Below are 15,716 nucleotides of genomic sequence, written 5' to 3'. Positions count from 1 at the left end.
TAGTTGTCAATAAGAAAATGCAGTACTAGAAAGTTGATAAAAAATTTTGAAAAAATTCTTAGAGCTTTATGAGAAAAAAGTAAACAATTTTTGTCTTTTGTTGTTTTTCTGTAAAGTTGATAGTACTTGAATAAAAAATTATTTATGTAATAATGTCCAATATTCTGATATAATGATAAATAAAACCAATATTTTGATATAATGGTGATTTTTATTAATTGATATCTTGTTAATATTGCAAAAATTGCAAAATGATAGAGGACTTTTCGATTCAATTTATTCCGCTTTACCTCTATGCCAGAGTTTCATCGTTACTTATCAAACACCCTACATATATACAGGGTGATTCAGAACAATCCAAGTGTCTCTGACGAGACGTATTCCCAACCGAATTCTAAGACGATTTTTCCTTTACGAAAATTTTGTCCGAAGCTTAGTTTGCAAATTACAAGAAGAAATAGTTAGCGTATCATGAGTCGCGTATAGGAGATGGGCAGGAGCGGCGCTCACGGTTAAACGTGGGCTCTTTACGCACGGGACGCACACTGACTGGACGCATTCACACGTTTATAAAAACACGTTCCGTCTTATTTTTTCCTTCTACCACACTATCTTTTTGTTTTTCACATACTTTAAATATGCTAATTTCATTAAATTATAAAATAGAACGATGAAATTCAAATAAATATTGAACTCTTTGAATATCGAGTTGCATTTTAATTACATTAATAAAATTGTTTAAAAAATGTAAAAGAGTGAAATTAGACAATAATTATGTGCGATAAGCACTATAAAACTATTATTGGTATACGAATCATACAATTATTTCAGTACGTCGAATTCTAAGAGCGTTTCTTACAATTCGACGTACCGAAAAACTTGTTAGGCTTAATTGTATGTCAATAAGCATTATAATACTTATACCACGCAATTATTGTATAATTTCTCAATTTTACGAAAATTTCTTTAACAATTTTATCTATCGCGCTGGTAGTGTTTATTACATATTTATGAGAAATTTTATGAGAAACACGATCGTGCTTTTTAACATTCAAAGAATTATTTTAAAACAAAAACGTAAGCCAAATACATTTTAAAATGTTATTATCGTAATTATAAAATTGTTCTTACATTGTAGACGTTCAATGATTCCATTTATCTAGTTTCTTAAAACAATTGAAGGAATAAATTTGGATGCATCGTAATAATGCTCGACATAATTATTTATTGTAATTCACTTCCATCACTCAAATATTAAATATCTTTTGAGTACCTAGATATATCTAGTCACATGTTTCTACTATAAGATTCTTTTTTTATAAATTATGTCAATAAAAAAAAGTGTATCAAATAAGGAAAGATTCAGTACCAATTTCACGACGCGAAACATGCCGGTATTTATAAAAATAGGCGTGGTTTGGCCAAACTGCACACATTATGTAATCCTTCCACCATAGTAATAGCTTATTGCAGAAAGTCCATAAGGGTTATTATACATGAAACGACATAAGCTGCATAAGCATAAGGTCGTTGGACATCCAGCATAAAGATACAATATTATATTGATTTATATAAGATGCTGATCCAGTGATCTTATGCATTGCTTATATGTAGCTTATGTCATTTTACGTATGATCGCTCTAATAAAGTATATAAATGAAATTATGTAAATATAATATAACTCATTATATAATAATTACATAACATTGAAATTATTTATATTATAATCATATAACATTTCAGCATGTATGTAACCATCAGCAGTTATGTATAACCATTTTGTATCATTCTGTAACTATGCAACAGTTATATAACGTTTATTACATTGTTATATCTATTTTATATAATTGTAATTTGCAATGAGTGGGAAATTACACTAACATGTACGTTACATATAATCAATATTACCTGTTATATTCTATATAATGGTTATGCGTTTCGCGGGTTTCCTTCGTGTCCAAATCCATTCTTGGAATGCCAACGTTTCGTGAACTTTGCCACTTCGTCAGAGCGAGGAGCAACCTGATACTGAACTGTTTCTCTAGGCTGTTCCTTTTATATTACGCTACTTGTTGGAGTGGTGGGAGGAAAGAAGAGAATTGTAGGTGGGGGAAGAGGTGGGGGAAATTGGTCAGGCTTCAATAACTGTTATATTCTGTTTTATTACAGCAATATAACAGTTATATAACTGCGTTTGCTGAGTTGTTATTACGTTGTAAATGTTCAATGATTCCACTTTGCTCAAGCTTCTTGAAACAGTTGGAGGAATAAGTTTGGATACACCATAATAATACTTGACACAACTGTTTACTGTAATTCATTTCCATCACTCAAATATTAAATGTCTTTTAAGAACGTAGATATCTAGTCACACGTTTCCACAATGAGATTCTTCTTTTATAAATTTTGTCACGTTTCAAAATATTGGTACAATTACACTCACTTGATAACGCGAGGAATTTATTAACCGGTTTATCAATTAATCACTAATAATCACAAACAATTGATTATTCGGCGATTGAAAATCACACAAAGCTTTAAAACACGTGTATCCGCACTCAACAATACAACATGTGTTACGTGCGGCAAGCAGCTAACTGATTTTCTTGGTTATGGATGCAATGAATGCAGTTCACGCATTACTGAGGCGCTTTGTGTTCTGCAATCATTGCACTCATAATCAAGAAAGTCAGTCAGTTGCTTGCCACACGTAACACATATTGTGTTGTTGTATATGAACTTATACACGTGTTTTAAAACTTTGTGTGATTTTCAATCGTCAAATAATCAATCGTTTGTAATTGTTAGTGATTAATCAGTGAATGATAAATCATGATAAATCAGTTAATAAATTCCTCGTATTATCAAGTGAGTGTAATCAAAATGTGTCAATATATTGAAACGTGACAAAATTTAATAAAAGAAGAATTTCATCACGGAAACGTGTGACTTGATATCTATAAGACATTTAATATTTGAGTAATGGAAGTGAATTTCTAGGTTTGTTTGCGTCGCACTCTCCAACATGGCTAACGCTCCAATATTCGCGTCGTATTAGAGCATATTCTATGATTAATTAAGAGCACGCTCCATTTGCCTCACCTTAGAAGGTAGTAGTGGAGCATATTACGCACGCATATATAATGGTTGAAAACGTATCGAAAAAAATATTTCAGATTCATTTTGTATAAAAATGCATTTAATAAATGCGTTTTTGATAAAAATATAAAAATATAATATAACAATAAAATATAATGTTAATAAAATAAAATAATAAAATAAAATAAATAAATAAATAAAATAAAAAGGATAAATAAATTAAATTAGAAAAATTTAAAAAAAATATTAATACAATAAAATATAATATATTATAATATAATATAAAAATATAATATAACTTTTATATTTATTAAAAACGCATTTATTTTGTATAAAAATGCTTTTCAAATAATCGAGGTAAACACAAAATATCCGAAACGAAACGAGACATGTCCAATCCATTCGAGTGGTCTCACGGATTAGACCAGGTGACATGCTCAATTGTCTTAAATTCGTTCGTGTTACTGAACATTGAAGCACATGAATGCTCCAACCGCCATCTGTGATCCAAATGCTCTCTGGGTTAATTTGCAGCATACGACGCGAACAAACCTACAGTAAACAGTTGTGTTAAGCACTATTATGGTGCACCTAAATTTAGTCCTCCTGTTTCAAGAAGCTAAAGCAAAATGGAATCATTGAACATCTACAAAGTAATAACAATTTTATAAGATAATAATAAGTAAGTAAAATGTAAGCCAAATACAATTTTTTAAAGTGTATTTGGCTTACATTTTTATTTTGAACATTCATAACTCTTTGAATACTAATGCACAATCGCGTTTCTCATAAAACTTCTCATAAGTATGTAATAAATATTACGAGTGCGTAGCGCAAATAAAATTGTTAAAGAAATTTTTGTAAAATTGAAAAATTAAACAATAATTGCGTGCCACAAGTATTAGAATGCAATTAACATACAATGCCTATTAACATACAATTCTACAAGTTTAACAAGAATTTCAGTACGTCAAATTGTAAGAATTCGCTCTTAGAATTCGACGTACTGAAATAATTATGTTTTGTATGTCAATAATAATTTTATAATGTTTATCGCATGTAATTATTGTCTAATTTTGCTCTTTTACGACATTTTTTTAACAATTTTATTAATGTACTAGGTGTACAACTTCCGCCGTTTTCCTATAAAAAGCCATCCTATAGATGGCTTTAGCGGTAAGTGATGATCGAAATAAATAGATCATAGAATAAACATCATACAATAAACTTGAGCATCTGTCAACATAATCCCATAGAAACATTAATCGATTTGTATCTGCATCATGAAGTTATTCTCGATTGAAAATGTCAGTTTACGAGCCAAATTCTCGTCATTTGCGGGAGGTTTAAATTTTCTGCTTCAATATGAAGAAATCTGCGGCTGAGGTTCATCGAATGCTCTCAAACACTTATGGTGAGGCCGTTATTAATGAAAGAAGTGTCGTAAGTGGTTTCAATGCTTCAAGAATGGTGATTTTGACGTCGAAGACATAGCGGCATAGCGGTGGAAGACAGAAGGTTTTCGAAGATGCAGAATTGAAGGCATTACTTGATCAAGACTCGTGTCAAAATCAAGAAGAATTGGCACGATCATTGGGAGTGATTGACTCAACAAGCTATTTCAAAACGCCTCAAAGTCATGGGAATGATTCAGAAGCAAGGAAATTGGGTGCTGTACGAGTTGAAGCTGAGAGATGTTGAACGGCGTTTGTTTGCTTGTGAACAGCTGCTTGAAAGGCACTCGGAAGGGATTTCTGCAATGTGACTGGGGACAAAAAATGGATTAATTACGATAACCCCAAGCGCAGAAAATCATTGGGAGTTCCCGGCCATGCTTCCACGTCGACGGCCAAACCGAATATTCACGGCTCCAAGGTCATGCTCTGTATTTGGTGGGACCAGCTCGGCGTAGTGTATTATGAGCTGTTAAAACCGACTGAAACAATCACAGGCGATGAGTATCGAACGCAATTGATGCGTTTGAGCCGAGCATTGAAAGACAAATGGCTGCAACGAGGGACACGATAAAGTGATTTTGCTTGCTCGACCCCATGTTGCAAAAGTGTTCAAGATATACTTGGAAACGTTGAAATGGGAAGTTACCCCACCCACCGTATTCTCCAGACGTTGCTCCCTCTGACTATCACTTGTTTCGATCAATGGCACACGACCTGGCCAGCACTTCCGGTCTTATGAAGAAGTAAAAAATTGGATCGATTCGTGGATCGCCTCAAAATGACCAGTTTTTTCGATGCGGGATTCGTACGCTGCTCGAAAGATGGGAGAAAATAATGATCAGCGATGGACAATACTTTGAATCATATAACCAGTTTTTACAATAAAGCCTCGAATTTCGGAAAAAAAACGGCGGAAGCAAAGTTGTACACCTAATAATTAAAATGCAATTCGATTCAAAGGGTTCAATATTTATTTTAATTTCATTATTTTTATTTTATAATTTAATGAAATAAGCATATTTAATGTGAAAGATAAAGTGATAGTGTGGTAGAGGGAAAAGAATAAACGTGTTTTTATAAACATGTGAATGCATCAAAGTGTGCGTAATTTGCGGTCAGTGTGCGTAAAGCACCGCTCCTGCCCATCCCCTATACGCGATCTGTGATACGTTAACTATTTCTTCGCATAATTTGAAAACTAAGCTTGAAAATTTTCATAAAGAAAAAATCATCTTAGATTGGTCAGAAATATATGTAAATGTATATGTAAATATGTAATATGTAAAATGTAACTTTACCACATTCCCGTCAAATCCGAATAAAAAGAAGGAGAGTATCTCATCATTTATCGTTATTTTTTAAATAAAAAACTTTTTAGTTGCCAATTATTAATATTACAGTCAATATAAATCGAATTTAAAAATATAAAACGATAAAAAAAAGATTAGTTGGAAAGCACTAGTTAATGTTTTATCGTATTTTCAAATTTTCATATTTTTCATAAGATTATTATTTTTTTTTAACAAATGTTCTAATGAAAAATATAATCTAATTAATGTTTTATGGTGCAATATTATTTGCATTTTATTCAATTTGGAATTAATTTCTAAATTACTGAGGCATAACTGATTGTGATTTTATAATGATGCGAATAAGGACTTTATTTCAATGTATCAATTTTTCCTTAAGTTTCTTTAAGGCGTCATTATAATGATTATTTTCAGTCTCTATGAAGACAAATACATAAGAAAACATTGAAATTAAACGATGTCCAAGTGGTTGCGAAACCCTCGAAGATTAATACCTTCCTTTAACTTGTTAAGATAAAAAGATACGTAACTTATCATTTAGATTCTATTCGAAATGCATATTCTTAGCGTTTTTTTTTATACCTTTATTTAAAAGGATACTGATATCATGCATTTTGTATTAACAAATATCAGCATGTAATTTCGTTTGCATTAACAAATACCAGCATGCAATTTGCATTTTTTTCATTTGCATCCAAATTCTTAGTTATTTTATTTCCATTTGATCTCCTTTTGTTAAACAGTAATTATATTTTTTTATACTAAAATGTAATTTTACGACGGAAAGAAGAATGTATTATATAAACATAGACACAATTTTATTTCCGTTTGTTCCTCTATTTTTATATATTAAGATATAAACAAATGAATGTCGAGGTTCTTTAGATCACTTTGTGAAATTATAATTTCCTAGGTTAGTTGACAAACACCGGCGTATAATTTCGTTTCCATGTAATCTCTTTTTGTCAAATTAAATATTAAGTTATAAACAAATGGAGATCGAAGTCGAATAGATCGTTATCTTCTAGCTTAGCATTATCCTAGTTAGCAAATCTGTATAATTTCGTTTCCGTTTGATATCCTTTCCATATAACACAGAAACTAGCAGTAGCATTGCAGAAATGTTGCAATATTGCAAATTGCACTGTAATGTCACTGCAACATTGTAGGTATTATAAATTGTAATATACAATATAACACATATTACGGTGCAAGATTTTATAAATCTTGCAGCATTGTTACAGACATTAAAAAACATTTTGGCTTTTGAATAATGAATTGCTGTCATATGTGGAAACAATCAATTATACGTTATATGATATTGTTAATTATTTCCAATAATTTATGCTTCTGCTCACTGGAAACGGAAATACTTACGGCGCGGCAAAATGCGACATGGTAACCAATGAATATGTTAGGAGTTGTAAGCTAATTGTTTACCGCGTCGCATTTTGTTGCGCGGCAAGTATTTCCGCGTTCTGTATGCAGGATCTATTAGAAATGATAGTGTTCGTTAAAACATTTGTTGTCACTGTCGTGAAGATTTTTCAAACTCTACAATCAATTTTCATAATTTTTTGGAATATTTGGATTTAAAAATTTTTTTTAATATTGCAAAAAAAAATGAAATAGAGTAAACATTGACAACAACATCTCTGATGATCTTGATACATATATTGTCAAGGTCCAAAATCTTCAGTGACATTCGACAGATTTTACTTGGTGGTCTTCGACGACACTGAAACTGACCGTCGTAACCAGCCGCCGATCAGGGCCGAATACGCAGCGGGCACGGATCCGCGGCAGGAATTTTTATTCTCGTGCACGAGAATCGTTTAAAATGATATAAAAATTATTTACGCACTTCAATAAAATATAGAGTCAGTAATATAAAATAAGTTATATTATTACAAAGTTATAAATAATATTTTTATTAAGCGCGATTTCTCGATAAAAGTACTAACAGGGGTACTTTGGCACCTCGTAATGGGGTTCGGAAGGATTTTTTCCAATAAAGGAGATCATACACAATCGATTGGTACCGATTAGAACAGCGGCCTTCTATCAATTTTTTCTCGATTTTTTAACTACGAGAATGAGCGAGTCGAGGATCGCTTCTAGACAAAAATATTGACAGCGGTTTAACATCGAGAGGAAACGTTTATAAATTTCGGATCTTTCAGTTCAGTAATTGTATATTTTTACTCGTTCTTAGCGTTGTCCAGGATCAACCGCATGGAGGTTACGAGCATATAATCCCTTTTTGTTTCTTTGTTATTTTTATATTTTTTAATTTTAAAACAATTTTTTAATTTTTTGTTTTTTTTTTTACTTTTATGTTTTAATTTATTGTACTTTTTTTTTAATAGTGTTTTAAAGCGTTTTGTAATTGATTTTTGTATATTGTACCTAATATAATTTCATGCCTTACCGTTTTGCATGCGCGTGTTGGTTGCAGATGGTTTTGGATTAATCTGGAATCTATGTTTTAATTTTGATTTTTTAATAGTTTTTATAATTATAATATGTTTCCTGAAAGGACCAAGAATCGAGATTTACACACGTCATCACTTTTTGCTACTTTTGAATGTAATAAGAACTTCGCCTTTTTGTGTTTCCATCATGTTATTATCATCGAATATACGAAGTCTGTTAAAAAAGTATCGCGAATTTTGAATTTTCGCGGGTTACGTATATTCGATTTTCGATTTTTTTGTGGCGTTATGTTGGTACTCATGTCTCTCACTTATATATTACGTGTTTTGGCTCGTCTTCGATTTTTGCTTATTCCAAAAAATGGATCAAAGAATCTGTATCAAATTTTGTGTGAAAAACAAAATTAAGTGCGCGGATGTATTCCGAATGTTGACTGTGGCATATGGTGAAGCTACCTTGGACCGAAGCAACGTTTATTGGTGGTACAAAATGTTCTCAGAGGGCCGAGAAGATGTGAACGACGAAGAGCGTGTTGGACGCCCGAGCACGTCAACAACAGACGAAAACATTGATGAAGTGAAGAAAATAGTATTGGCCAATTGTCGAATCACCGTTAGAGAAGTTGCTGAGGACCTAAACATATCGATTGGCTCATGCCATTCGATTTTTACCAATGATTTGGGCATGAGACGGGTCGCCGCGAAATTGGCTTTTGCACCATGATAACGCCCCTGCTCACACATCGTTGCTTGTGCGCGAATTTTTGGCCAAAAACAACACATTGATGATGCCGCAGCCACCGTATTCCCCAGATCTGGCCCCCTGTGACTTTTTCTTGTTCCTGAAACTGAAGAGGCCCATGAAAGGACGACGCTACGCTACGATTGAGGAGATAAAGACGGCATCGAAGGAGCAGCTGAACAAGATCACAAAAAATGATTTTTTGAAGTGTTTCGAGGATTGGAAAAAACGTTGGCACAAGTGTATAATATCTGATGGGGATTACTTTGAAGGGGACAAAATAAATATTCATGAATAAATAAATAATTTTTGAAAAAACATAAAATTCGCGATAGTTTTTGAACAGACCTCGTAGTGTATGAGCTAGTACATACGAGGGCAAATCAATAAGTATCCGTAATGAAGACGCAAGCTTTTCACAAAAATTTTTTTTATTTTTCAACGTAATCCCCTTTTAGGAGGATACATTTTTCCCAACGCTTCTGCCATTTTTTTAATCCCTCAGAAAAATACGATTTGTCGAACTCTGCAAAATAGGCCTCTGCAAAATAATGCTTTCGGCGATGACCTCCTCATTCGACGTAAATTTCTTTTCACCGAGCTATTTTTTCAAGTATGGAAACAAGAAGAAGTCACAGGAGGCTAAATCCGGAGAATACGGTGGATGCGGCAGCAATTCGTAGCGCAATTCGACCATGCTTTAAAATTGATAACCGCATCCGCTTGTTGTTTACCGTAAGCAATCGCGGCACCCATCGGGCCGACAGTTTTTTCATTCCCAAGTTATCATGCAAAATATTAAATGCCGTTCCGTACGACACACCTATGGCCTCTGCTACTTCATGCACTTTCGTTCGGCGAGAATCATGTCGTGAACTTTTTCAATGATTTCCTCAGTAACTACGTCTGCCTGGACGCTCCTCATCAAAAACAGACGAACGATCACGTTTGAATTCATTGAACCAATATCTGACGGTTGTCATAGAGGGTGAAGAGTTTTCATAGACGGCATCCAACTTCGTTTTTATTTCTTTGCACGTTATTCCATCTAAAAATAAGAAACGAATCACGGATCGATATTGCTCTTTTTCCATTGTATCGGAAAACATCAAACACATTCACTACGAATTGCTGTCAAATCAAGACTATTGCATGAATTTTCACTCTGAAATTTTGGCATCGTTTGAAAAATGGTAGTACACGATGGTAATGCTAACTTGCATCAGCAACGTCGCCTGTTTTGAAACACGAGTACTTATTGATTTGCCCTTGTATACGTATATGCCCAGATGCATATATGGACTCCGCAGTTATCGTCACTAGTTACTTGGAGTGTATCTGTTGGTGCATATACATTCCATTCTTGTCATTTTAAAGAGTTGTTCGTAGAAACGGTATGGTCTTTGATAAAGTTGCATAATAGATTTAAAAATTGTGGTGGTGGCTATCCATGTACCGAATCTAAATAAAGAAAAAGTTTGTAATTAAATATTACCACGAGCAACCAGTGATTTCGGAAATTAATAGGTATAAACCATATCGTCATATATATTTTTACATATTCAGCTCAATTATTGTTGCTCATAAAGATTTCCTGTTAGCAGTCTTTGGGCAAAAAAGGTATCAAATGTAAGTAGTCGCTTGTGTTGTTAATTAATGCAAATGTTAATTAATTGCTTTTTGTGATAATCACGATTCATTTATTACCTGATCATCTAATCACCTGGAAGTAAGGTTTGGAGACAGGTTCTGTCGATAAAAGATCTGCCTATTGTGTCTTATTTAAAAAGTCTTGTGGGTACTGCGCATTGTTTGGGAAAAATTTTTCTCGAGTAAACCACTACTCGTAACTTGATGTCGATTTTTCCATTACAAAAGGAACATTGATTTTAGTATTTTCTTTCTATTTTTTTTCGGAATTGGGGACCGAGTTTGCTGGATTACTCTTCATTGGAACAAAAACATTTTCTTGATCACTCTTAGTCTTCGATTTGTAAATAAATTTAGATAATTTAAAAAAAGAATTACTTTCGTGATTCTTTTTTCGGTGCCAATACTTTTCTACAAATTCATCACGCTGTTCATGTTTTGATTTTTTTTTAATTTTCTGTCGAATTTTCGTTTCAACAAGCGAGTCTCGACATAATCGGCCTGTTTTTGAATAAATTTTGGTACTGGCATATTCGATTTGTTCTCATATATGGTATGTAATGTTTTAATATTTTTTGATAATTTATATATATAGCAGCATTACTATCTCGCAAAATCCCAAACTTGCATATTTCCAAAGTTGACCACAGACCGAAATAAGGCACGAAATAATTCATTAGATGTTGTATACAGGGCAATAGTTTTCATTCGGTTTTCCTCCAGTTACATTTGCTCCGATAATATCGTTTCAAAGACATTAAATGTTTTGTAAAAGGAAGATCATTCATTTCTACAGTATCTTTCACTTTATCGGAATTAATATCTCCATCGATAGCGTTATTGAAAACATTAGATGTAATATTTAACATATCTAAACACTCATCGTAATCAGTATCTTAAATATTTAGATTGAAGACCTTAACCACAGAGCAAAAAACATTGTGTTCAGGTAATTTATCTCAATGAATCAATTTTGTAATTGCCATCATATTTGTCGTGCATCTTTCATCAATGTCTTAGATTTTCTCAATACAGTTTTTACCAAATGAGATGAATAGATAATGAATTGTTCAATTATTAAAAAAAGAGATTCCGTACAAGAAAATGTTTTTTTTTGTTTTTTGCTATTTCCGTTCGTTATATGGAATTATCCTTTTACAACAATATTTGGAACAACTAGAACAATCTATAGCAAGAAGAAATTGTTTGATTTTTCAAAAAAGGGAGGCTAGCAAAAAATTCATCATTTTTTCCATTTTATTGGAGAACGATTTGGAATAAGATAATACGTATCGCTTTGGAACAATATAGAACAAACTTAGAACAATGTGGAACAATTGTCAAAATTTTAATTTTCAAAAAAAAGAAGGTTACTTGACACATCTTAACTTCCATATTTTATCTTTTTCAATTATCTATCATATTAATTTAATAGATTTTTCTATGAGTAATGAAGACTGGTATCAATGCAAATTGTACTCTGACTGGTCACATACTTCATACGGCAATAAAGGAAATTTTCATTTCTTTTGCAATAAATATTTTTAATTAAAAAAATGTTATATTTTCTATTTTTCACATATTTATTAATTTTCTAAAAAATTTTCTAAAAAAATAATATTTGTTAAAGAATTTTCATTTTATTTATATTAAAGATTATATATTTTAATATTTGAATCTTTCAAAACAGATAATAACTTTTTCAAAACTATATTTTTTTAAAAGAGCTGAATTTCTTGTTTATAAGAAATAATGATTAAATCTTTGTTAATAACCAAATATTATTTTTCTGTTAAATGGATCTTATAAATAAATGAGTACACTTAAATGTAAGAAAGCGATTATATTTGTTTAACATCAGATTAAATTTTTTTTTCATATTTTGACAAAAAATGGCTCTTTCATGCCCACTCTTCCTTATATGCACATAAAATATGCAATTAAATATAAAATATAATTATAATTATAATATAAAATATATATTATTATTGATTAGTTCTTTTTTTGCATTTATTTATATCATAAATTATATTTCAAATTATATTCAGTAATATTAAAAGAATTATTTTTAATAATAGTTGTAAATACATTGCACTGCAGCATTGCTACGACATTACAGCGCATTCTTGCTGAAGGCGGACATTTTTATGATGCTATGACGTTGCAACAATGTTGCAAATACATTGCGCAATCTACTTGCAATATAACAACATTGCAGTAAGATATATCTGCAATCATTTTACAATCTTTCTGTGCTGTATGGATTCCGTCATGTATTAGATCATAAACAAATAGAGATCGATGACAAATGGCATTATTATTATTATTTTTTAACTTAGTTAACAAATATAGTGTATAATTTTGTTTCCGTTCGATTTCCTTTTGTCATGTAAATTATAAACAAAAAGATATCGATGATAAATAAATCTCTTTTTCATTATCATTTCCTGACTTAGTTAACAAATACTGGTGTACAATTTCATTTCCGTACAATCTTCTTTTGTTAAATGTTATTATAAATAAATAAAGTTCGATAACGAACAAATCACTTTGCCATTTTCATTTCCTAGTAAAGTTCTCCAACATTTCTCAATTTTCACAAAACATTCATTCCCAATTTTCATCAAAATAAAAAAATTAATTTCTAAAGTGTCGAATATTCGCTATCAATAGCTTGGTACGCAGGGTATAGAAACTGCCTGGTAAGCACCTCGCGTTCTGCACACTGCCGTGAGCTTCTAAACGTCATATTTCGAATGTAGATATCCGATAGCGCCTCTAGCGCCATCTAGTGCTAAACGGTATAATCGTACATTTTGAGAGCTGGTCGACGACAATAGCGACGTATCTGAAATCTGAAAGTTACAGATCTGGACTTTGAATCGCAATATCTCTACTTTTAGGAAGAAATAAACGTAGAAAAGAAATAAAAGCACGAATAATACAATCAGAGTAAGCTATCGATTAAATTATACTTAAAACTCGATCCCCTTGTAGCACAAAAGTTGCAGCAACAATGCTGCAACATTGCAGCATTATTATTGCAAGTTCTGTACTGTATGGACCGTTATTGAGATCCTATAATCTCAATCCGGCGCAACCCGCCGACTCGCCTAAAGGGGCACGATAGTATTTCCAGATTAGAAAATCGATATTTCGATATTTTAATTCGATATTTTAAATTATTGCTATATCTTACTTTTAATACAAAAAATCTTCGTTTTAATAATAAAAGATAGTAATTAATACACAATAATAATAATTTCATTTAAAAAAATTTTGTTTTCGAAACAAATCGAAATAACTTTGAACTGATATGAAAATGATAAAATATCAATCTTAAGTTAATGCATAATAGTAATAATAATCTTATTTTGAACATTTCTTGTTTTATATACAAATAACGAATATAACAAATAATTAAAATAAATATGAAGTAATTACTCTGATAGCACAAAAGAATTTCTGAAACGTTGCACAACCATAACATTGAAACATTAAAACCGTCGCAGTAACATTACATAATGTTTCTGAGAAGTCTCTGCAAGATTTCGGATGACAATCAAAATGTCCGCTTTGATCCGCAAGAAACGTTTCTAAAATATTACGAAAATATTTACACAATATTTCAGTGATGTTGATGCAATGTTCTCTTTAGGTTCATTTGCAACATTGCAGAAATGTAAAAAAATGTATGTATGCGAGTAGGACTAGATAAAATTATATAGCTTCATTTGCAACATTGAAATATTTAAAATACTGTCAAAATCTTAATTAATATTTAAATTACAAAACATTTTCAACCTTTCAATTTGAAATATAATACAAATTATTTATACTTCAAATCAAATGGCTGAAAATTAATTATATTCTTTATAATTCAAATATAAATTAATATTTACAAATATAAATTAGTATTTTGAATTTTCTATTTTAAATATTTCAGTGATGTATTTCGCTCGCGACCTTATATGCACGCGGAAATAAATAATATTGTATACATTACATATATATATATATATATACACAGTGCGACAAATATGTTCCCGGACACGAACCACATCTCAACCAGTGGCGACATCTGTGCGTTCAAACATGCATTTTAAAGGATGAACATTTTGCTATCATCTGTCAAAGTTTCATTCATTTTGGTTGACATATAACGAAGATATGACAGTTCATGTTAAACAAGATTTTGGTCGAGGTAGAAATTTTAATATGGAACAAAGAGCAGTGATTAAATTTAACGCAAAACTTGGTAAAAGTGCATCAGAAACATTCCGATCGATGCAACAAGTTTACGGCAGTCAATGTCTAGGTCGTATAGCTGTTTTTGAGTGGCATAAGCGTTTTTTAAAAAGTACGTGATTTTGTTGCAAACGATCGCAATGCATCACTAAAAATGATGGAGGAGGCTTTAAATATCAGTAGAGAAACGATTCGAATCATACACACGTACTTTTTCGATCATTTCGGGTGTTCGAACCAAAATTGGCTGTCCTGATTTTTTGTCATCTTCAAGGGTCTCTCTGCCTTTCAAAAAACGCTTATGCCATTCAAAAACAGCTGTACGACCTAGACATTGACTGCCGTAAACTTGTTGCATCGATCGGAATGTTTCTGATGCACTTTTACCAAGTTTTGCGTTAAATTTAATCACTGCTCTTTGTTCCATATTAAAATTTCTACCTCGACCAAAATCTTGTTTAACATGAACTGTCATATCTTCGTTATATGTCAACCAAAATGAATGAAACTTTGACAGATGATAGCAAAATGTTCAACCTTTAAAATGCATGTTTGAACACACAGATGTCGCCACTGGTTGCTGAGATATGGTTCGTGTCCGGGAACATATTTGTCGCACTGTGTATATATATATATATGTATGTATATATTATTAGGTGTTGGAATTAATTCGTAGCGTTTTTTAATGAAAGAATGTTATTTATTTCACATGAGCATTAAAAAATACATTAATGAAAGTACTTCCCATCACTTGTAAAACGCTACGAATTAATTC

At 31.7% G+C, this 15,716-nt stretch overlaps 3 long non-coding RNA genes across 4 annotated transcripts in view; 2 read left to right on the top strand and 1 right to left on the bottom strand.

Annotated features, from left to right (window-relative positions):
- The window catches only part of LOC147907157 (uncharacterized), a 106,920-nt gene extending 104,652 nt beyond the window's left edge, over window positions 1-2,268 (bottom strand). Inside the window, exon 1 of the long non-coding RNA XR_015547734.1 lies at window positions 1,909-2,268. This is a non-coding gene — a long non-coding RNA (uncharacterized LOC147907157). The remainder of the gene's footprint in view (window positions 1-1,908) is intronic.
- Window positions 1-15,716, top strand: part of LOC105143425 (uncharacterized) — a 95,902-nt gene that overhangs the window by 39,534 nt on the left and 40,652 nt on the right. The gene's annotated exons all lie outside the window — the stretch shown is intronic.
- On the top strand, window positions 3,766-14,684 carry LOC147907156 (uncharacterized). Its single transcript, XR_015547735.1, has 2 exons — window positions 3,766-10,570; window positions 10,648-14,684. It is a non-coding gene; the product is annotated as an uncharacterized LOC147907156 (long non-coding RNA).

The sequence above is a fragment of the Acromyrmex echinatior genome, chromosome 16 (genome assembly GCF_024713525.1).
Source record: "Acromyrmex echinatior isolate Ae372 chromosome 16, ASM2471352v2, whole genome shotgun sequence".
Classification (NCBI taxonomy): domain Eukaryota; kingdom Metazoa; phylum Arthropoda; class Insecta; order Hymenoptera; family Formicidae; genus Acromyrmex; species Acromyrmex echinatior.
This window is presented reverse-complemented; position numbering and strand designations above follow the sequence as displayed.